We start from the raw sequence: 25,000 nt of genomic DNA on the forward strand, positions 1-25,000 counted from the left end.
CCGGAGCATTAAAATAAGTTGTGTTTTTAAACCTTGTTATTATAACCTCCAGTCATCTGGAAAGATGTTCCAGTAGATACTTTTGGAGATGTGTGTGAGATTCATTCAGCTACAAGGGTATGAGTATTACTGGTATTACTGATGAAGGCTAGGTGAGGGGGCCTGGGGTGCAGATGGTCTTCAGTAGGGTTGAGGTTGGAGCTCTATAGCAGGAGATCTTCCAGTTCAACCCATGTGAAGCAAATCTTCATGGATCTTGGAAAACATGAAATATTTCTGATACAATTGTGTGTCTCCAAACACTTTGCTGAAAAAATCAGGTGTCCCAATACTTTGGTCCTACACGTGTGTGTGTGTGTGTGTGTGTGTGTGTGTGTGTGTGTGTGTGTGTATACATATAAAACACTCCACACTATATATAGGTGTATATCTGTTGTTTCTGAATTAGTTAGAGCTTCTACTCTCTGGAAGGTTGGCAGGAAACGAGCAAAACGTTCACCTGAGCGAGTTCAACTAAGGGGAGCGCTCGGAGAACGTGCACCAACCACGTTAACGTGCGATTTAACGTGTCCTCGCCCAAACCCTGCTCTGCTTTTTTATTTTTTTTTATTTCACGCTGAACAGATTCTTTTAAAAACAGGGTAAAAACTGGCTTTTTTTTTTTTTTTTGACGTCACTCAAACTCGGATATCACAACGACGTACTGTAGGTAGTTGTAGTAAGGTTGTAGTTAGTTTGTAGGTGCTTGTTCTTTTTTTAAATTTTTTTAATTTTATCCAGGAAAGAAACGGGGTGTCTTTTTTTTTTTTCTTTTTTTTCTTTTCTCCCCCCCCCCCCCCCCCTAAAGGACTCCCGTTAGATGATGTTGAATATTAAACTCCGAAGACCTGACGTTTAGGGGGAGCGGAGACGTCCTTGGGTGAAATGTCGAGATGTTTTGATGCGAAGCCAAACAGTTGAAACATTCCAAAAATCGTTGAGGAAAAAAAAAAAAAAAATCTAAAAAAAAAAAAAAAAACCCAACAAAAAAAATATTCGAGTGATGTTTACATATTTTTGCAGCAGACAATGACGAGCAGAGGGTCACAGAGAAGTCAGGGTGGCTCGGTGATGCCCGGCGCCCCGTCCTCCACCTCAAGGCCTCTCGAATGCAGCTTTAAACCTCAGCAGTAACAAAATAATCAGGGATTATCATAGGCACGGGTTAAACGAGGAAAAAAATCAAATAGACGTGCTCACGAGTGATACGCCGTTTAGTATTTGGACCAAATGTTACCACTTTATACACCTGCTTCTAAACAGCAGCTTCATTCATCAATGTTTTATTTTTGTCATTTTATTTGAGTTGGCGTACGTTATCCCGGGTTTAGTCTCGCTCGCTCGCGTAGCTACTGCTGTGGATGGTTTTTTTGCTTTTGGTGTTTGTTTTAGGGTGAAGGCCTATCACTTTTCCTGCGCTCAGTCTCATTATCAGAGGTCATGCTGAACTTCTTTTGGTGTGTGTGTGTGTGTGTGTGTGTGTGTGTGTGTGTGTGTGTGTGTGTGTAAATTGTCTGTCCTTTGAGACTGGGTTGAGGACTACGTAGACGGCACCCTCCGTTCGGGCAAAAATTTTTGACATCTTGGACTACAAATACAGCCTCACACACACACACACACACACACACACACCACACACACACACAGATGCACACAGGGCATTTCTTTATATAAAGTGTTTCGAACTCTTGAACACGTGCCTCAGAGATCAATTTGAAAAAATCACACAATCAACACGCAAATAAGGTTGAGATGCAGGTTCATGATCCTCGTGAGGATTCTCTGAAGCTCAGGGATTTTTCTTTTTTTTTTCTTTTTTTCTTTTTCAAATTCAGAGATGCTTCATTTCATACAGACCCCTGTACTAAGTGCTAAGACCTCTTTGTAAGACCCTTTGTAACCTCTGCGCCTTTGTCGATTGATGTTCAGTCTATTACAGGACTCAATAAGAGAGGCCGTGGGCGTTCGGTTCGGAGCTTCCAAGTTTTCCGAACGCATTGTCCCGTGGCATTGAATTTCCCCGTCGCAATAGGCCTCTATCACAAAGCGCACTCGTGAATGTAGACCGTGATTTTTACTCTCGATGCGCGTTAAACTGTTAAAGCGTCCTCTGACCTCTGAAACTTTTCTTTCTTCTCTAATGTTCTTTTATAGATATTTTCAAATTGTCCTTATGTTTGTAACCCCCCCCCCCTTTTTTTTGTTGCAATTTCTACATTAAAACTACCTCTTTTTTTTTTTTTTTTTTTTTTTTTTAGTAGTGTCATCATGTTGTGTACTTTCATTAAAGAAGAAAAAAAACCACTTTATTTATTGGTTTCGTTGCGCCACCGGACCGTATCTTTGCGCGTCTCTTGTGTACGCCGGATCGTTTCGACACGTTTTTTTCCCCTCAGTGCAATGATGACATCATCCTATAAAATAACCAGTATTATATTTGTTGTAAAGGTTTTTTTTTTCCTCCCATTAAGAATGTAATTCTTGTCAGAGCTGTCCTTATTTCCGTGACTGCTGTTTACAAGCTTTTTGTTGTTGTTGTTTGTTTATTTGTTTACCCACTGTAATCAATGAGATGCTGTGACACTTTTTCGGCCAATCAGCTTTTGTTCTTTTGTTTGTTACGGTTACGGGTATGCCAATTGGCCGGTATAAGACTATCAAAAGTGCTATCAGTTTTACACACTTGAAACTTTAACGGAAGACACAACATCGAGTGTTGGGGCTTATACGAAAAAAAAAAAAACGAAAAAAAAAAAACAATGGAGGCAGATGAAGGAGGTTCTGAGTGTAGCTGCTGTCTCAGGGAATAGACACGCTGCTTAAAACAAAAGCTACATACGTATACGGTCTTCTTCAGATTTACGTTAAATGACACACAACCACCAGGAATGTTTCTCATGTTTACAGTCTTTATGAGATCATTTCACTCAGCAGCTCTTTGAAGGACAACAATGATTTTTGAGCACTAGGAGGAAAATGTAGAAAAGCAGAAGGAGGTTCAATAAACAGTCCCATATTTTAACGATTCAGTAAGAATTTCAGTTTATCGCATACTGTAGGTTCTAACGTAAGCGGTTCCACGTGAGAATCTCGTGACCATCGTAACGTTAGCAAATTGGCCTTGTTCGATCATTTAGTCGAACCGAATCTCTGTCAGGAAACGTCACGTAATCAGAGCAATTCGTCACGTACGCCACGTGTTTTAGGCGCGTTTGTCTCAGGTGCTTTTCCTAAGGTACATCTCAGACCTCTTTCATCTGCAACTCTTTAACTACCTGTGAAGAAAAATGTGACCCATACGTGTTATGAAAGCATGTGTAGATTGTTTTAGGACTTGAAACCAAATAAATGTGAATCTTATGCAACTGTGAAAAGCTTTGTGTGTGTGTGTGTGTGCGTTTTTACGTTCTCAATCGCGCGTCACGTCCAAACCGAGCGCTTTTACACTGAAGAAATTACAACGTGCTTGATTGATGGAATAGACTGTAGGAAATATTCCTCCAAAAAACAATTTGAGCAGCAGTTGAGAACATGAAACGAAAAAATGCAGCAGGTGAAAACGAGTGTAAAGTGCTGGAATTCTCGCTCGATGCTGAGACGAGCCCAGCGTTGTGGCTCCTCGGTCTCTCTCTCACGTCTCCACACGGCTGTGTGCTTCATCCTTGGAACTTTCTTTACTCATGATTCATCCTCAGATTCTAGAAATCACCACGTTCACCCAATGACCCACAACTCAATAAACCAACGTAGGTGTCTCTCAATTTACAAAGTATTGGGACACCTGACTTTTCCAGCCATATGTCCTCCTTTGTCAAATTGTTACCACAAACATACACAATTGTATTGGACGTTTCTCGACGCGGTGACATTCAATTTTCCCTTCGCTGGAACTCGGAGACCCGAACGTGTTCCAACATGACGATGCTCCTCGGCACAAAGCCAACTCCATGAAGATCTGCTTTCCATGGGTTGGAGTGGAAGATCTCCTGCTATAGAGCTCCGACTCTATTGAACATAAAGGAATGTAAACGCTAACTGCACCCCAGGAGCCTCCTCACCTTCTCACCTTCTCACCTCCATCAGTACCTGATTTTACTAACACCCTTGTGGTTGACCAAATCACACAAAATCTAGTGGAACAGCTTCCCAGAAAAGTGGAGGTTATAATAACAGTACATGGAGACTGGATGTGGAATGGGTACATATGGATGATGTACGTAAGATTCATAAGAACAAAAGTCCAAAAGAAACATCCTCCTTGAGATTCTCGTCTACACCCTGCTACTGTAATCATTTACAGTATAATCCATCAATCTTGTGTTACTCAGAAGAGAACTGGTTCCATTTTACTCCTCGAGTTTATGTCTTGACTTTTTCCTCACCACGGTCGCCCCTGGTGTCGCCGCTTCACAAAAGAGGTGCAATGGAACGGTGGAGGTTCAGGGCCAAATCAAAAATGCTGAGCTGGCACACCTTGGAGAAAACTGTGTACAAAATAAAGGCGCATATTCCGTGTAAGATGAACTCTTAAGGGCCAGAGTTGTTATGTTGTTGTGTGGGTGGAGCTAAAAAATATTGCAGCCTGTTGATTGGTGAAGTGTGTCAAAAGATTTTCCCACCTCTTAAAACATTTTCTTGACTTTCTTCCCCTTGAGGGGTTCTTTATCATCGCTGATTTTTATAGTATTATCTTTGTTGTGGTGTGAGGATGATATAAAATCACCATTTGCTCCACTCCTCATTGAAGAACATTTTGACCCCCTCAGCCATGGTCCTACAGAACCTGTACACTTCCAGTACCCTGAAGTGGACGTCTAGGATTGTGGCCCCCTCTTACCCTGGATGCAGACTTTTTAAGTTACTCCCTCTATCTTCTTCCTTATCAGCAAAGAAACCACCATCATCTCTGATCAGCCACCTCACACTGTCATCTCATATACGTTACATTAACACGACCAACATGGTCCTGCCACCCTGCACCTTATATTTGATAGTTTTTCATATTTTTATATCACCAGCACATCATAACAAATTCCTTGTACATGCATCCCATGATGCTTGGCAATAAAGATGATTCTGAATCTGATGTTTTGGTGTGTAAATGCCATCACGCAAGACATTATGACATCATAACATTATGGGAGATGAGTAACACTGATTATCTCTTCATCATGGCACCTGTTAGTGGGTGGATTTATTTGAACAGTTTGTCCTCAAAGTGGACGTGTTAGAAGCAGGAACAATTGGATAAGGATATAAGGATTTTTGACATATTGTGACGTCTAGAGGACTGGGTCAGAGCATCTCCAAAACTTTAGCTCTTGTTGGCTGTTCCTGGTCTGCAGTGGTCAGTATCATCAATGTATGGTACGGAGGCTCCACTGTGTGTGAACTTAAAGCCCTGCAAAGGTTGGTCGAAATCCCCCAACGCATCACTGGCACCCACCACCTTCACCACTGCAGATGTCTGCACAGAGCTCACAACATCATCAAGGACTCTTCAGATCCCAGTCACAAACTGTTTAAGATCCTGTTTAACATACGCACCAGAAACAGCAGGTTCAGGATCAGCTTTTTTTCCCTCCACCATAAACCTCCTGAAATCTACACTGCACCATTAGATCACTGTATAAACACTGTATACAACTCTATGTATCTAATGTACATATTGTACATTTATATTATCTATCTATCTATCTATCCATCCATCCATCCATCCATCCATCCATCTAATCTAATCTAATCTAATTTAATCTAATCTATTAAAGTGCTCCAAGGAAGGAACAGTGGTGAACCGGCAAGGGTAGGGTAGGGTAAGGAAGGGTAGTGGGCGGCCGAGGCTCATTGATGCACGTGGGGAACGAAGTCCGGCCCGTGTGGTTCCGATCCAACAGACGATTTCCTGTAGCTCAAACTGCTGAAGAAGTTCATGCTGTTAATGATCGATGGGTCACGACTGTTTTATCAGCAAAAGTGAACCAACTCAATATTAAGCAGGTGGTCATAAAGTTATGGCTGATCGGTATAAGTATGCTTCCCTTTGTACTTACTGAAGAGAAAATATTGGCACCCCTGTGAGTCTATAGTTGGTGTACTTGGTATTCATTTCACTGACATGAAATGAACAGAAGTATTTTGGATACTCAGAGCTCTGTGGCTGTTTATGGTCAGTTTTTGGGATTCCCACACCGTGTCCCGTAGATATACATGAATCGTTAAAACAGCTCTGAAAATCCATCTTGAACCTTTTCATTGGAATACGATGTGTTTATTTAAACCTCCCTTCTGGTTAAATTGATCTCGTCTCGACCCAGCTACAGGTCAAGCAGACCAGTCAGCAAATTCTGGATGCTTAATAGATATGACTTTGCACTGAGACCATAAGCACTGTTGGATGGACATTGTTTTTAGACAGGACTTTATCACTTCCACATAAACAAACACACACCGAGTGTTGACGCCTCTGGGAACGGAGCCCCATCAATCCACCTCCTGAGTCCGGCTTCAGCAACCGGAATAATGTTTATGCAGTGATAGCTCTGCCTGGTTGAACTCCTGCTCGTCGGGCAGAATAAACAGAGCTGTGACAGGGAGAGACGAGTCACTCTCTGACTCAGCTGTTTTAGAGTCAGCGTATGGGCAAGGCTGACTTATGATTAAGAGGCAAGAAAATATATTGATTGGGGTAAAGTTTTCGAGTATGTTCAGCTCAGGTCAGGGTCTCGTACCTGGTATTTTTCTAGTTGCGTTATTTATAAGGTCATAGTTCTAGGTTTGGTCTTGTTTTTTCATTCAGAGTTAAGTGGGATGACCAGTGGCTATTTGGTAAGTGTGTGAATCTTCAGGCTTCAGTAAAACCCCTAGTATTTGGTGAATACGATTCTCAATTCGAAAGCATTTGCGTGTATCGTTATTTCAAATCAGGATATGGACGATCCTGGGGGGATCCAGGAAACCACGTCGTGATCCAAACAATATTTGCTGCAATGCAATAGATTTCCGATTAAAAGTTTTTACTCCTTCTTTAGTGATCAGTTAATGTGGTTCTCGGTTCTTGGTCACCAGGGCACTTGTCCTCTCCTGTAGCCCCTGATATCTGGTGTATAGTCATAGGAGATGTGTGTTGAGGACACCAGATATTTCCTTAAATATGGATTCTTTTAGAAACTCCTTCAAAGGTTCCTTTTAGCGTTCCTAATAAGCAATGAAAATGATGCATTTGAAATTTGAAGGTAAGGATTCCACTAGAGAAAAACTACTCAAAGGTTTGTTCAGGGAACCCATAAAGAACCTTTTCTGTATAATGATATTTTGCATCTTGAAATGACAAGAGTGAAGAATGCAAGTGTTTTCCCCATCTACTAAAAAAAAAGGCTATCAAAGCGTATAGAACCTCATGATTGGATCTGAATATGTTTAATATGCTCAGAAATGAGTCTTTTGGAACCTCTTTGAGAACCCGCTGAGAAGGCTGGAACCATAAATGACTTCTTAAAGAACCTTTTTTTAAGAACCTTTGAAGAATATCTTCAGTCAATAAAAACGTTCTGCTCATGCAATATTACGTCTTTTCACTTCCCAAATCTTTTTACTTTCCACTTTTTTTGCAACAAGAAAGATCATCTGGCTTTTCTTTTACTTGGGGATATTCTGGAAAAACCCTGAAGATATATGGTTTGCTTAATGGTTATCTTCAGGTTGGATTTTTTCGGCCTCGACAGAAAATGTTTCATCAATGGTTTTTAAAGGGAATCTGTTTGGAGGTGTAATTTTCTGCCGTATGTAGACTCACAAAGCAAAGAACATTGAGGCTACTGATTTATACTGGTCAGGGTTAACAGGTACTTCAGAAACATCTAACGCTGGTCCTCAGTGGTGCCTTCAATCGATGAGTTACAGGAGAATACATAAGGAGCCAGTGATAAGGAAAGTTTCTTTTGCTTCTCCTTAACGTTTTCATTATCTGCTGTTTTTGTTCAGTTTTTCATGAACTCATAAAATAGTTTTAGAGCACCATATTATCTCCTCACACTGGATCAAAATCACAAGCTGGAGCTCCATGTCTGGTATTCAACGAATTCTTCTCTGAGATCTGAATGCACACACAGTGGAAAATCTTGCTTATTCGTCCTCCTCGTTCCTCACCGAATCTTAACATTGGCTCTGTAACTCATGTCTTTATTCCTTTTCACACGTTCCTCCTCCAACCCTGTAGAGAAGAACACTCTTATTGTTGTTGTGTTTTTTTGTATCTCTCTTGTATTATATTGTGTGTTTGAAATGTTTTTTTTTTTTCTTCAGTCACCGCCTTGACCATTCCAGCACTTTCCTTTCACGCTAAGAATCCGTCGCTAATCCGTTCACACGTTCTGATTAAAAGCGTCAAATAAGCGACTCGAGTGTAAATGTACGCTCTGATGAAATTTCCCACGTATGTCAAAGCCCTTTTCGAAAGCGTGAACCGTTAAAGAATCTCTTCTTTCTTTTACTTTAACTTACGGCACTGACAACTTTCATGAACTTCGGAGATCTCTGGAGGCTGCAGAGCGACAAATATTTTCACGGTACCTTTTTTTTTTCTTCTTAGGTACGTGAAAAAGCAGAGTCACCCGAACACGTGACTCCGATTCAGGGTTTATTTGGAATTCTTTTTTTTTGTGCAGTAGCATAAAAAGCAGTTCTTATTCCACAACGAGGTTAGTTACATTCTTATCTGGCATACACGTATTCTTTTTCCCTTTGCAATCCTAGAATATGTACGTAATACAAACAAACTACACACAGAAAAAAAAAGAAAGAAAATAATCATAATTCCTTGGAGAGGTCGGATATATGTTTTCTAATTCATCTCCTAAATACGAGGTGCTAATTGTAGGTTCTCGGTATATAGTAGAGGTTGAAGGAAACATTTCCTATATAAAAATAGATGAGAAGCATAAAATTATTCATAATAATATTTTCCATTCAAAAAGTAAAGTACGTTTGTTCTATACTTCTACCATGAACACAGGCTGATTCACTGTTTCAGTAGATCCCGTTTCCTTTCTATTACAAAAGATTATAAATGTAAACAAATGTATAGAAACGTCACTTTTCCAACCAAATGTGGGAAATTTCCAGACGCTTCCCACAAACTTGAAAGCACACAAATGTATCGAACGTCTATGGATACATGAACCAGGAGACCCAAACCTGTTCCAGCACGACCATGCCCATGTGCCCAAATCCAGCTCCATGAAAATCTGCCTGGAGTGAAGGATCTCCTTCTATAAAGCTCCAAACCTGACTGCACCCCAGACCTTCTCACCTCACCTACATCAGCACCTGATTTTACTTCCACTGTGTCTGAATGAATCTCCAGAAAATCTCCACAAAATCTAGTGGAACATCTTCCCAGAAGAGTGGAGTTTCTCTTACCACAAATGGGAACTAAATGTAGAACAGGATGTTCAAAAAGCACAATCTTACGCACAGGTGTCCACAAACTTTGATCCATATAGATGATAATGAATGCATGATGATCTATAATTCACTTTATTAAAGGAGCAAGAAAATATAATATTCATTTATTTGTTTATCTGCCTGCATATTTATGTATAATTTTGTATTATTATTATTTAGTTAATTCTTTCAACCCAGACTTTCTTTCTTTCTTTCTTTCTTTCTTTCTTTCTTTCTTTCTTTCTTTCTTTCTTTCTTTCTTTCTTTCTTTCTTTCTTTTAAATAATTGAACTACAATAATTTATTCAAAAACAAACAAAAACTACTCGCTGTATGTGACCATAAAATACAAAAAAAATGTAAAACTATTTTCAAGGTCTTTAATGGTAACATTGAAGATTCTTGAAAAGAGGAGAAAAGAAATATAAACATATATTTGCTTTTTTTTTGCTTTCAAACACGTGAAATCCTCATCAAGTTTGTGCAGTTCTTCAAGAAGTCCTGAAGAACATTCCAGTGTTTATTCAGCAATTATTTTGATTGTAAATGTTATTTTGGGTGTTTGCTATATAATAATAAAATAATATAATATAATAATATGATCATTATTTAGGAAATCTACACTGTCCTGAATTGATTTTATTTATTTAAATATTTTTTATTTTATAATCTTTTTTTTTATTTCATCAATTACAAAAAATATTTTTGATTTCATTCTATTTCGGCGTCATTTTTGCGAGCGCTAACCAAGAAGCTAATACACAATCCATCAATCTCTTTATGGAAGATAAATTTGATCACACACTCAATCAAACTCAATCAGTATCTTCTTTTCTCATTCACACTATTTAAAAAAAATTTAGAGGGACATTACCTGTAGGACGTTTTGGAGACAAGGTGAGGGAGGCGAGATTGAGATGGTTTGGACATGTGCAGAGGAGGGACATGGGGTATATCAGTAGGAGAATGCTGAGGATGGAGACACCAGGAAGGAGGAAAAGAGGAAGACCAAGGAGGAGGTTTATGGATGTGCTGAAGGAAGACATGCAGGTAGTCGGGGTGAAAGAGGCAGATGTAGAGGACAGGTGGGGGTATGGAGACAGAGGATCTGCTGTGGAGACCCCTAATGGTAGAAGACGAAAGAAGAAGAAGAAGAAGAAGAGGAAGTTTAGAAAATCGAGACAATGCGCACACGCTTTAACACCCATTAACACCACTTAAAAAAAATGTTCCTCAAAAGTCTTTCCTCAGAGAGATCTTAAACAGTTCTTGGTCCAATTGTATAATTTTATGAGCATGTTAAACACGTTTAGATCCGATCTTAAAAGCCTGAAACCAACATTAATATTTCTATGTATCTCAGCCAATGTGAACATCTCAGTCTTCTAAGGAAGCTTAAACCATGGAGTAATGATGATGGAACACGTGCGGCGTGAACAAGGGGGCAAGAAATTACGTTTTATTATTGTTTGAGCAAATACGAGACGCACAAAGCACACGCTGAGCACAGCTGAGACAAAGCATCCTGCACGTACCGAGATGTTTTCATGAGCAGAAAAAAGCACTGCAAATAAAGACGTCATGTACCTGAAAGAGCTGAAGGCCTCTGAAGGTCTCGGGCCACCAAAAAAAACCCAAGAAACTAAACAAAGATACTGCAACAGCTTTATTTGTAAGTAAGCAATAAAAGTGCTTATACTCCATATATACACTACATGTAGACAAAAGTATTAGGATACCTCACTTCTCCAGCCATATGAGGTTCTTCTACAAATTTGGGAGACAAATCTTGTAGGACGTCTTTGGATGAAAGGAAATTTTCCATTAGAACTAGAAGATTCAAACCTGTTCCACATGACAAAATCCCCCTGTGCACAAAGCCGGCTTTATTAAGAACTGCTTTCCGTGGGTTGGAGTGGAAGATCTTTACTAACACCCTTGTGGCTGAATGAATCTCCACAAAATCTAGTGGAACATCTTTCCAGAAGAGCGGAGTTTATTAAGTTGATAGGGTCTGGATGTGGAATGAGGTGTTCAAAAAGCACATCCCAAACTAATGCTCAGGTGTCCACAAACCTTTTCCATATAGTGCATATTATATACACACATCTGTAGAGTTTGTAACAAAATGGTGCGGAAAACAAAAAACATCTCACCAGGCTGAACACCCAGGTGCGAGAGAGATCCGAGGGGAACCAGACCAAAAAACATCTCCTCAAACAGAAAACAAATTTTGAGGCAAATGGGCTGAAAGAGCAGAAGACCACACCAGGTTCTTCATGAGGTTTTATTGAAGTGTGTACACGTGATTGCCACGTGATTGGCTGATTGATTCAGTCAGGAAGTGCTGGACTGGTTTGTTCTGGTGCTGTGAGCAGTCATGTTGGTTTTCGGCTGAGGTTCTGAATTTGGAGGAAACTTCGGTCCTGAATCTTTGGGAGGGGAAAAGCGGCGTGCCAATTTTGGGCATAGTTTTAACCCGTGAGTTTGCTGTAAGGTTCGCTCCAGGTGTGTGTATAACGTGTGGAGAGAGAGAGAGAGAGAGAGAGAGAGAGAGAGAGAGAGAGAGAGAGAGAGAGAGGAAGAGAGATGTGCAGAGAGCAGCGTCTCCCTGCACTTGGTTGACCCTCGCTGTGTTTGGGTTATCTCGGGGTTGATTCGTAGTTGTCAGCATTTACATCAGCGCTCCCCACGTGGCCAGGGCTTAGGAGCACATTAAGCATCCGCTCAAGGCCAATTGAGAACGACAAAAAACCCTCCTTCAACCCCTCATCCTCTTTCCCTCTCTCTCTCTCTCTCTCTCTCTCTCTCTCTCTCTCTCTCTCTCTCTCTCTCTCTCTCTCTCTCTCTCTCTTTTAACAAGCTGTTCCAGGACGAAGCCCCTCTCATATCTGACCTTCACTCCTGCACCCTCTCCTCAAGGCTGCTGCTGCCGATGATGTGCGCTGAGGCCATCGTGCTGCTCTCTCTTCTGTCCTACTCCACACTGTGTGTGTGTGTGTGTGTGTGTGTGTGTGTGTGTGTGTGTGTGTGTGTGTGTGTGTGTGTGTGTGTGTGTGTGTGTGTGTAACCTGCTTAAATATCTACATCCTGGATTTGTGGTCTTCATTGAAAGTGACACTACAGTTACTACAGAGTTTCCCCTTAAACGCAGCTGAAGGCTTTGATTCCTTTTTATACGAGAGCCAATTTTCAAAGAAACGTTATGCTTTTTTTTTTATCCGTTTATTGTTACATTTTAGTGTAACGCCCTAGCTGTAGTAGCTACAAACAAAAAAACAATTCCTCACAATCCTTTTAAAGCAAATGCAGTATGTACATTCCAGATTTTAGCTCTTTAGTACCTGAATGTACAGTTACTACACAGTTTCCCCTTAAAATGCAGCAAAATCTTTTATTCCCCTTATATGGCAGCTGTTTTTTTTTTATCCATTTATAGTTACATTTTAATGTAGCGCCGTAGCTCTGTGCTAAAGTAGCCATGACAAAAAGTCATCTGTAAAACAAATTTCTCAGCTTGTCATGTTATAGCAAGAAAGAAGTAGATGTTTTCTGAATGCTGGCACTGGAGACTCCTTCCACAAAAAATTTCCTGTACTTAGATTTTTTTCATGACTGGTACAGAAGTGAAAGTGTAGCGTTGTCATATCGTAACACTAACGTTGGCTAACTGGCTTCTGCTGCTTCTTCCTCTTTTGTGTACCCCCATTAGGGGTCGCCACAAAGAATCAATTCGTCTCCATAACATCCTGTTCTCTACATCTGCCTCTTTCAAACCAACCGCCTTCATGTCTTCCCTCACCACAACCTCCTTTCTGACCTTCCTTTTTTCCCCCTCAGCATTCTTCTCCTGATATACCCCATGTCCCTCCTCTGCACACGTCCAAACCGTTTCGATCATGCATCTCTCTCCCCTTGTTTCCAAACCGTCCAACCTGCACGGTCCCTTTAATAAACTCGTTCCTGATCCTGTCCTTCTTTGTCTTTGCCACCTCCATCTCCACCTCCTGTCTTTCCTTCCACTTGTGTCTGTTCTGCAGCTGAAAGCTAGACGTGGCACACGCTAAGCTAGTTGACGTTTTGTGATGCCGTTGAGCTTGGAACAAATGAGATGATTCCAAACTTCCCCGATCTCAAATATTTTTTTGTCATTAAAACCCAAAAGTCTATGAGTCACGGAATGATATTTGCAGCATGTGACCCAACCTTGAGTGCGAGTGGTGCTGGGTGGTGGTGCTGAGGGGTTATGGGGTGGAAAGGGGGGGTGGTAAACACCCTGACACCTGCCAGGAGATAGCCTTTTAGAAAAGAGGAGTGGGGTTTAAGGTGGGAGCCGGAGGAAGAGAAGAGAACGATTCCGGGAGAGGAACCGTGTTTGATGTGCGGAGGAACCGCAGGTCAGCGTGGGCTATCAGAGGCAGCGAGGTCTCTGCTTATCGCTGCTTTAATATCCTGCACAATATACAGAAACTTTCTTTTTTTTACATACACGCCTCCGTTTCGTCGCCCGCAAATAGCTTGAGCGTCTGGGCAGTGCGGTGCGAGGCAACGGAGCACGTCGGTGGGGGAATTAGTAGAGTCTTAGTCTTTAGGTGTTGTGATTCTTCGGCCATGAGATTGAACTCTCAAGCGATGCAATAAGTTCTGAGAAATTCATAAAGGGCAGTTATGTCGAATATTTGACCTGCGCTGCTGCAATCTGGACGTTTGTCTTTAGGGTTTGTAGTCGAGAAAGTGAGGCATCAGAAGAATGCTGTAGCCTTGTGGGTGAAGATGAGTTGAGGTAAAGCGCTCTGTGTGTGTGTGTGTGTGTGTGTGTGTGTGTGTGTGTGTGCGTTCAGGGAACGGTGTAGCTGTAGCTGGCTGCGATCAGGCGATTTGGCGTGCGTCACGGTCACGGTGTAGGGGGGATTTCTGGCATGTGCCTGAGCTCGAGTGTATGTGTGTGTGAACTGTGTGTGTGGTGCGCTTGATGGCAGAGGATTTGGCGTGTGTCAGGGTCGAAGGAAAGATGTGAGAGAGAGAGAGAACGAGAGAACGAGAGAAAGAGAAGACCACACCTGTAGCAGCCACACTTCGGGAGCGTGCCGATGAGGACACCCAGCCAGACGCACAGATAACACACTCGAGCTCTCTGATAGGCCTGCTAGCCTCAAGGCTAAAACACTAAAAAAACACTTATTGACTCTAGTGCTTGCTAATGATCTCTAATTCTGAGGACACACTCGCATTATCTCAATTATACAACTGAGATGTTGAGGGTTAAGGGCCCTGCTCAAGGGCCCAGCAGTGGCAGCTTAGTGGTGGTGGGATTTGAACTCACGACCTTCTGATCAGAAGTCCAGCATCTTTTTCCCATATGTATGGGAATATGTGTGTTTTTACACGGCTGTGGATTTTGGAGACAAAGTGCTTATAATAAATTGGATTAAAGGTTTGATCAGTGATTTTCCTACCTGAGACTTTACACAATTTCTGGTCACAAGAGAAAATCGTGTGTGTTGGTGAAACCACGCTTTCCCAGACAAAGCGTTTCACAATGTATAATAGGAAGCAGCGGTGAACAGTGAGGAAGTAAACGTCATTCGTTACTGTACTTCAGTCGCTTTGTCATGTTTCCATTTGGAGAGAATTTTACTGTAACTTCTACATTTCAAAGTCAAATATATGACTTTTTACTCAACTACATTTTGTAAAATTGTCCTTTTTATTTATGGTCATCACGCAGCAAGTCACCAATCAGGGTTGAGGGTGAACTTGTTTTGATTGGCGCTTGGTGTATCTACTTATCACTAACATACAGTTCAGCATCAGTTCAGTGGTGGACGAAGGGGTTCCACTGACTGGAAGCCTTTTGACTTGTAATTTGTGATGTCACAAGACACACTAGCTGTATTTATTCAGGGGGCGTGGCTTTGGAGGAACCAGCAAATGCATATGGATTTATTTGCTGAAATCGCTGACCTTTTTTAAAAAATGCAAATAATAGCATTACAAATTCAAATGTATAAGAGATCTATAGACAACACTGCAGAGATTTAAATTCGCTCTCGTCTAACACACACTACAGTCTTCGCTTGTTTTTTTCTCACTGTAATACGTGTGCTGTGCACGAACCACCCCCCCAAAACGGTAAATAAAAAGCAGGAAACATGGCTAACGTGAGCACCGGTCGTTTTTTTTCATCAAAAATATCCAAAGTATGAGGATAGAATGTGATGAGAATTTACCAGAACTGTATCCATGGTGCAGAGCGAATGTGGGGCTGATGCTCTCAAGGGCATGGGCTAGTGTTACACTGCGCTAATCTCTTTACTAGCATTGCTTGCTGTAGAAGCCAGCTAGATGCGAGCTTGCTTCTCGAGTACCTCCAAGTGCCATCTTCCGTGGACAGGATATCCTCCTGCACTTCTCTCCCCGCTGGGTTTGTGCTGCTGGAAAGATGCTGCGCTCTTACAAACGAGTGAAAAAGGAAAAAGAAACTCAGGCTGTTACTATTTATATTTTCCGAAGCTAGTTCCTGTAGTTACACTCATCAATATCAGAACACTCAACTTCCATTTGGTTAATATGTTCTGAGGTCTGAAGCTTTCAGAGCCTCATAAAACACTCCTCGTTGTAGGGTTCTGGATTCTGATTGGTCAGAAGGTTTTGGTTAGTTTTCTTCATCAGCAGGTTTGAGAGTAGTGCAGCTTTAGATTTACATCGTTTCTCAGTAGAACATCAAGCTGACAACCATGAGATATGATAAAAAACAAATTGGTGTGTGTGTGTGTGTGTGTGTGTGTGTGTGTGTGTGTGTGTGTGTGTGTGTGTATATATATAAATAAATGAACAGATTGGTTTGTGCTTTTTAAACGACCCATTCTGCAATTGGTCCCATTTGCTGTTATAATAACCTCCACTCCTGTGGGAAGATGTTCCACTAGATTTTGGAGTTTGCTTGTGGAGATTTGTGGAGCTTCATTCAGCCACAATGATGCTGGTTAAGGGGAGGTGGTAACTTAGTGTTTAGGGCATCTAACTTTGGATCCGAAGGTCGTGAGTTCAAATCGCAGCCTCATCATTGCTCATGATTTCACTCCTGGGCCCCTGAGTAAGGCCCTTAACCCCATAGCTGCTTGGTGTATGAATAAGATAAATATAATCACTCTGAAGAAGGGCATCTGTAAAGTGTAAAGTTATTAATGTAGGTGAGGTGAGGAGGCCTGAGGTGCAGTCAGAGTTCACATTCATTCACGTTCAATAGGGTCGAAGCTCCATAGCAGGAAAACGTCCAGATATATTTATGGAGCTGCCTTTCTGTATATGTGACTAGAAAAGGCAGGTGTCCCAATACTTTTGTCTATTTAGTATTAGTGTATTAAATATAGTGTGTTTATATATATATATATATATATATATATTTGTGCTAATTTTTTAAATTTTTTAAATCTATAAATTTTTTAAATAATAAATGTTTTATAATAATTTAATCATTATTTATTGTCCATGGCAATTTTAAATGCTAAAGAAACATTGTTTTAATTTGTATAATTTTTACCTGGTATTTTTGTAAACAAACGTTTATAGCAATGCGTCATACTGTTTAAACGTCTACAGTGAAATTTAGTATTCATTTGTTTACATCCGGTAAATATTTGTCATTTATTTGTAATGAATCATTTTAAAATATATATATTAAGTTTATTAAATTAGTCTTTTTTTATTTTATTTTAGTAGCAAATGTAGAGAGTCAATTAAAATCTTTAAAAAAAATTTGGAATTGTTTATAAACGATGTCTGTGTCTCTATCTTTCTTTGAAGCTCTGTGTTAGGAGTAAATCGTAGACAGTAAGTCAGCATTAGAGTGGGATAATAATAATAATAATAATAATAATAATAATAATAATAATAATAATAATAATAATAATAAAGCAAAAACATTAATAAAAAAGGCAGATAACATGTTTATGAAGCTTAAAGGCAGACGAACGTCTTCACGCGGTTCACTGCGGTAAATAAACTGTAAATCCTGGGAAATTGAAAGACGTAATGGTTTTAAATTCTAACCATCACATTTCTAATAAAATTGGTATTCAGCTGTATTTATAGGAATAATAAGTGTGACCTTAAAGCTGTGCTTCATGGACCACCGGATTTTCTTCACTTTGCGATCCAGGGCCTTTAAATTCTATCCTTTAGTTAAACATCTATCTTAAAACGTGAATGTGTGTGTGTGTGTGTGTGTGTGTGTGTGTGTGTGTGTGTGTGTGTGTGTGTGTGCGTGCGTACGTTCATAAGCCTACCGGCTCGTTGTGGCCTTGGCTCTGTGGAGGATGATAGATAGATTTTTTTGGCAATGTTTCGAACCAGCTGCTCAGATAGTGCGAGGACTCGAACCCGGATTCACCCAGCAAGGTTTCGGTTCGGTTTTCTGTCTGACAAAAAACACACGGAACAAAGCGTAACTTTACAAATCACTTAATCCACAGCCCGAGCCTTATAGGCTTTATGTCTTGTGTAAATACGAAAGTCTAAAGATGAACTCGTGGCACTGAGGGAGGAAGTGCAGAGCCTCTTCCTGCCAGTAATAAATAATCTGCTGCTGCTTTAGTCAATATATTTATACTTTTTTTGAATCCAAGGACGCGAGTGGCATTGTCCTTGCGATTGTCAGGACTGTGCCGTATCTCCATTGTTTACTGATGGACAAAGCAAAGTGCCCCGAATTGGTCTGAGACGGGAACCGAGTATGCGGGCATGTGTGTGTGTGTGTGTGTGTGTGTGTGTGTGTGTGTGTGTGTGTGTGTGTATGTGTGTGTGTGCAACATTATATTGTGTTCAGTGTGTGTGTGTGCAACATTATATTGTGTTCAGTGTGTGTGTGTGTGTGTGTGTGTGTGTGTGTGTGTGTGTGTGTGTTCTGGTTTTTAAGGCCACTTCAGTGCGTTCAATATTGGAGTGCTGTTCATAATGAACTGAGAACTTGCTGAAATGCACACACACACACACACACACACACACACACACACACACACACACACACACACACACACACACACACACACACAGAGCGCAAAATGGTTGCTGAAATGTGAGGGGTGTACTTACTTATGTGAGATACTGTACATACATACATATATATATATATATATGTATGTATGCATGTACAGTATCTATATATGTAAAGTATAATCTTCTCAAGGGACAACACTATAGACATGACACTTGGAGATATATTTTAGAGGAGTTAATGTGCAGGTTTGTATCAGTACAGATTTACTGTCCTCTAAAAATAACAACATACAACCATTACTGTCTAAACAACTGCCAATAAAAGTGAGTACACCCTCAGTGATTACAGCTGTATGGCGTGTAAACATGCAAAATTAAACGTCCTTTTCATCATGGTCATGTTTTTGTCTGCTTGACAGGACCAGACAAAAGTGTGTATCTTGTATTAGAGAAGTTAAAATTCAGTGCTTTGAGTCCAATTCTCTCATACTGACCACTGGATGTTCAACATGCACCTCATGGTAAAGAGTCTCTGAGGAATTGAGAATAAGAATTGTTGCTCTCCAAAAAGATGTCTCTGCTGTAAGAAGATCAGTATCACCCTGAAACTGAGTTACAGTACAGTGGTCAGGGTCATACAGAGGTTTTTCAAGATGGGTTCCAATCGGAACCAAAGAAGAAGTCCAAAGAAGTCTTGCCTACAGTCATGCATGGTGGTGGCAGCATCATGGTCTGGGGCTGCATGAGTGCTGCTGGTACTGTGGAGCTGTGGTTCATTGAGAGGAACATGGATTCCAACATGTACTGTAACATTTTATAGCAAAACAAATCAGGACACCAAAAACAACTTTTGCTATATTTCCGTTTTTGTCTATGCTGCCAAATTTGTGCATAATGGAGGATTTTGGTGCTGATTTGAGACTTTAAAAAAATAATATTTGGTAGAGTTTATTGATATTTATTTCTTTAATAAATGAAGTAAGAAATAAGTAGGCGGCCGTTAAAGGTTTTAATTTTTTATCCCACTTTTATATTTATTTATTTATATTTTTAATAACAAACAGAAATGCGCGCTGCATTAACCATGTGTTAATAAAATTAGTGCTGTTAAAATAAATTAGCATTAATGCATTATTAACATGTTAATTTCGACACGTTAATGTATATGTGAATGTATATTGTATATTTATGTGTGTGTGTGTGTGTGTGTGTGTGTTCTGGGTGTGTGAACTGTACATGTTTGTGTGCATGGGCATGTGTGTGTAAAATGAATGTTCGTATCATATACTGTATATATATATATTGTACATGTGTGTGTGTGTTCTGGGTTTATGTGTGTATTGTATACATACTCTATACACACACACACACACACACACACACACACACACACACACACACACACACACACACACACACACACACATAAATATACAATATACATTCACATACATACAGTGGGTTATGAAATGATTCACCCCTCAGCTTCGTCTGAATAACAAATGAGAACCTTGCCAGTTTCTGGAAGCTTCCAGTGAAAGAGACACGCATTCAAACAAGGACATGATTTATTTTGTGTTCACCTCTGACATTCAAAACATTCTGAACATTACTGAAGAAATGCTCAGTGTAAAATAAAGGTGTAACAATCAAAATGAAAGCTGAGGAGCATTCCCAGGAAGGAATTGGTGGTGGAAGCATTATGCAAAATGGCTTTAGAACCTGGGATTCCTATACTCAAATCAACAAGGACTGGGAAAGAAAAATCTATTGAGGTTTTACATGAATACATAATCAATAATCCTGTCTCAACTTTGCTCATTAAATTTTAAATAATGACTGCAATTTGTTCAACACTGTGATCAAAAGATGTGGAAAAAAAAGATGTGATAATTTACTTTGGGATCATTTCTCTACTGAACGTGTTCATTACAAACTTCAGAATTCAATGCAGCAGTGCATAAATAATTCAGTGCAAGTCTGAGAAAATCAGTTCAGCACTGCATGTGTAAATCAATTCAGCACTGTGTGTGTAAATCAATTCAGCACTGCGTGTGTAAATCAATTCAGCACTGCGTGTGTAAATCAATTCAGCACTGCATGTGTAAATCAATTCAGCACTGCAATTCAGCACTGCAATTCAGCACTGCATGTGTAAATCAATTCAGCACTGCAATTCAGCACTGCAATTCAGCACTGCATGTGTAAATCAATTCAGCACTGTGTGTGTAAATCAATTCAGCACTGCGTGTGTAAATCAATTCAGCACTGCGTGTGTAAATCAATTCAGCACTGCATGTGTAAATCAATTCAGCACTGCAATTCAGCACTGCATGTGTAAATCAATTCAGCACTGCATGTGTAAATCAATTCAGCACTGCATGTGTAAATCAATTCAGCACTGCAATTCAGCACTGCGTGTGTAAATCAATTCAGCACTGTGTGTGTAAATCAATTCAGCACTGTGTGTGTAAATCAATTCAGCACTGCATGTGTAAATCAATTCAGCACTGCATGTGTAAATCAGTTCAGCACTGCAATTCAGCACTGCGTGTGAAAATCAATTCAGCACTGTGTGTGTAAATCAATTCAGCACTGCGTGTGTAAATCAATTCAGCACTGCATGTGTAAATCAGTTCAGCACTGCAATTCAGCACTGCGTGTGAAAATCAATTCAGGATTGTGTGTGTAAATCAATTCAGCACTGTGTGTGTAAATCAATTCAGCACTGCATGTGTAAATCAGTTCAGCACTGCAATTCAGCACTGCGTGTGAAAATCAATTCAGGATTGTATGACTAATTCTATCCAGCACTGCATTTGTAATTGAATTCAGCACTGTGATTCAGCAGTTCATCCCTACGTGTTAATTCAACACTGATAAAACTATTTCAGCAATGCAAGAATGTAGTCAACACTGCTTGTGTAAATATGGATTATGGAAAGAGTGCACTGAACATTGCGTGTGTTAGTTGCAGCGCTGCATGTGCCAATGAATCCCTGTTGATTGTCTTCTGCAAACATTCCTTCATCACTGTACATGTTAATTCTACACTGTTCATTTACTGTACATTCATCACTGAAAGAGTTCCTTCAATCGTGCATGTGTTCATTAAATGTTAATTCCTTGTTAAAGGTTTCAAACTTACAGTTATCTCAGTTATACAGCCGATTAATTCAGGGTTCAGGGTCTTGCTCAAAGGGCCAAGCAGTGGTGGTGCTGGGATTTAAACTCATGACCTTCTGCTCAGGAATCCAACATTTTACCTGCTGAGCTCCCACTTTAGGCATTTGGCAGATACCCTCATGCAGAGCGATGTACATTTATACAACTGAGCAGATGATGATTAAAGGCTTTGCTTATGAATTTTGAACTCATAACCTCCTGATCATAAGTTCACCATCCTAACCACTGAGCTACCACTCACATACTGTAGATATGAGAAATTAGCTGCATGTCTTAAGTCAACTGCATTCTCTTAGGATGCATTTGGGCACAGGAGGTGTTAATAATTTGAGCTCACTGAGTTTATTGGACAGAAAATTTCACACACACACACACACACACACACACACACACACACACACACACACACACACACACACACACACACACACACACACACACACACTGTTATCACAGTGGAATGCAGCAAACAGGCAGCACGGAGTCAAAGCATGACGTTGACGATTGCTTCAGCTCCAACGTTCCACCCAACACACACCGGGTGCAGCTCAACACAGCGACTCTAACCTTGGATCAAAAGAAGAACGCTAGATAGCACCGTCTGCAATCCCCCCCTCATCCCTGTGGGCAGCCTCAGGTTTGGTGTTGAGCTAAATTCACCCCAGGACACCCGAGTGTTTAGGATCAAACCACTTCGGCTTTAGTGGTTCAGCTGTTGCAGTAAAACACAAAGCCAAGCATTCGTTTGAGAACCTGGTGACGTTCAAACCGTCCACAAGATTCATTTAATTTCATTTCGGCTCCTTTATGAGGTATTCCTGCGGCTTTTCCGTTAAGCCGTGAATTTAATGGATTTTCACATGCACCTTGTTTATATATGTGTGTATGTGTGTGTTTGGAATGAATGGAGTGGAAGCGCAGAGTCATAAACATTGACCTTATACATTTCAGACGTGATTATGATTTCACAGAAAGAAACGAAGAAAGGTTTTCAAAAGACATTTCTTAAAGCGAATAATGGCACGTTTACGCTGCTGATTGAGTGTTTAATATTGTATAATGGATGTGGTTATTTGTGATCAGATTGAAATTTTTTCATGTCAAAATAAGAAACGGATGAAAAACAGCTACTTTGTGTATATTCACTGACAGATTTTTGTCTTTTGTATAAATTAAGCACTTTTTGCCAAAACACTGTAAACGTTTATTTAGGACACTGTAGGTCTTTATGTAACACTTGAGTTTTTACTTTTTGGGGTATTTGCAACTGAAGCCAGTTTCAACGTCGCCAGGAAATAAAAAACTAATGCTGAAGACGCTCATTGTAATGTAACCAATGCTGATGTTAATGCTGAGTCAACATCTGTATGTGTTTATTCCTCTGTCCTGTAAGTGTTTAGTCAGTACTGTAAAAAATAAAAGATCAATCTGAAGAGATCATCAACTGTTTCAATTCTGTATAATACTGAAACTGCTGCTCAAATTGTCTTTATTATCCATTACTGTTACTTCATTATTGTGTTGTTTATTACACTTCATTATTGGAAGTGTTTGTTCACCACAGAAGGTGTATTTCTATAGGTGTTAATTCAAAACGTCTCTTTTAGTGTTCATTCCAAAACCATAAATTCAGCATTGTCTTTATTTACTACCGTGTGTTTATTTGTTACACTGGATGTTCATTTATTACTGTGCGTATTAACACACACTACTGTAAGTCTTTATTCAAGACTCTGTATGTCCTGTAACATCTGTCCTAATACCACTATAAGGGTTAATTCACCACTGTAGGTGTTGACCTTTTACTGTAAGTGTGCTGTGTGTGTGTTAACTCACTACAGTGTTAATTCAACATCATTTATGTTTATGCTGTTTAAACACTCCTTATTTACTCCTGTAAGTGTTCATTTAGCACTCTATGTGTTTATTCATTACACAAGGCTGATCCTACATTGTAGGCGCTTATTCAGCACTTTAAGTGTTCATTAATTACTGTACTGAATGTGTTACACTACAGTTAGTGTTTATTCTGGGATGTAAAAATGAATTGTATATGCACTTTATTTATTGTTTTACTGTAAGTGTTTATTCATTACTGTGGGTGTTAATTCACCTATCTAGGTGTTCATTCTTAATTGCAGACTGAATGTGTTCACTCACTACGGTTAATGGTGATTCCACACTGTATATGCTGTTCAAACTGTCCTTTTTTTTAACACTGTAGTTGTTAATTCTTTACTGTAAGTGTTCATTCAGTGGTGTTACGGCAGATGTAACATTTTAAGGATGGATCGATTTGTTTTGAAGTGTTGAGCTCTTCTTCAAAATATTAACATGTGGTTCGTTTTCTACATCTGATGAACTTTATTGACTTTTCCAGATCCTGAGGTTTATTACAATGTAATTACACACAAAACAACACAAAGACACAAAGACTACAAACTAGATACTGGACACTCTTAAAGTTTCAACTGAAGGTACTTGTTCTCAAATTATAGATAGATAAAAAAAAAAAAAATTTCCATCAGAATCAATTTTTTGATGTTTTTCCAGCTTTTACAGTAACGATGTTGTTTTACTTGTGGCACAAAACACTTTCATTAAAAAGATGATTTAATGGTAAAAGGTTGTTTTATGGTACGGATGTAAACAAGTGTGAAATCACTTGTGAATTGAGAATTTAGGAAGTTTATTAATTTCTTTATTTTCTTTATTTCTTTAAAAAAAAATTTAGGAATTTTTATTTATTTTACATTTTATTTTTCTCATCAGCACGTTCACTATTTCGTGCTCGAATTTAGGAAAAATAATTAGATTTTTATGTGCTTACAGCGTGTGTAATTTATATATACAAATCTTAAAAAAAAAAAAAAAAAAATTATTTTTTAATTTTTAAATTTTTTGCTTTTTATATAGTTTTACCCATCATTTATTTGGTTTTTAGACTTCCAGAAATCAGGAAGGGGCAAACACTTTTTCACACCACTGTATATATATATATAAAATATCTCATATTTATTGTTTGTTCCACCCTGTTTTCACATTGATGACTGACAGGTGACATCATATATAATATATTCGATATAACTTCTACTTTACACGACTATAAGGCCACCTGATCCTTCCAGCCTTATGTGGTTTTCCCAGATAAGTAGCATGAAATCTTCCCTTCACTTGACCAAAAAGACTCAATTCTGTTCCAGCATGACGATGCCGCTGTGCACAAAGCCAGGCCCATGAAGATCTGCTTTACGTGGTTTGGAGTGGAAGATCTCCTTAGAACTCTGACCCTATTGAACATGAAAGTATGTGAAGGTTGACTGCACCCCAGGCCTCC

General features: G+C 39.6%; 1 long non-coding RNA gene across 1 annotated transcript; it reads right to left on the reverse strand.

Annotated features, from left to right (window-relative positions):
* Positions 1–837: 837 nt before the first annotated feature.
* LOC310733197 lies at positions 838–3,404 on the reverse strand. The gene is made up of 2 exons (XR_014535651.1): positions 1,775–3,404; positions 838–1,724 (listed from the first exon to the last, which is right to left on the reverse strand). It is a non-coding gene; the product is annotated as an uncharacterized lncRNA (long non-coding RNA).
* Between the last annotated feature and the right edge of the window lie 21,596 nt (positions 3,405–25,000).

Source organism: Silurus aristotelis (assembly GCF_946808225.1).
Source record: "Silurus aristotelis genome assembly, chromosome: 11".
Classification (NCBI taxonomy): Eukaryota; Metazoa; Chordata; class Actinopteri; order Siluriformes; family Siluridae; genus Silurus; species Silurus aristotelis.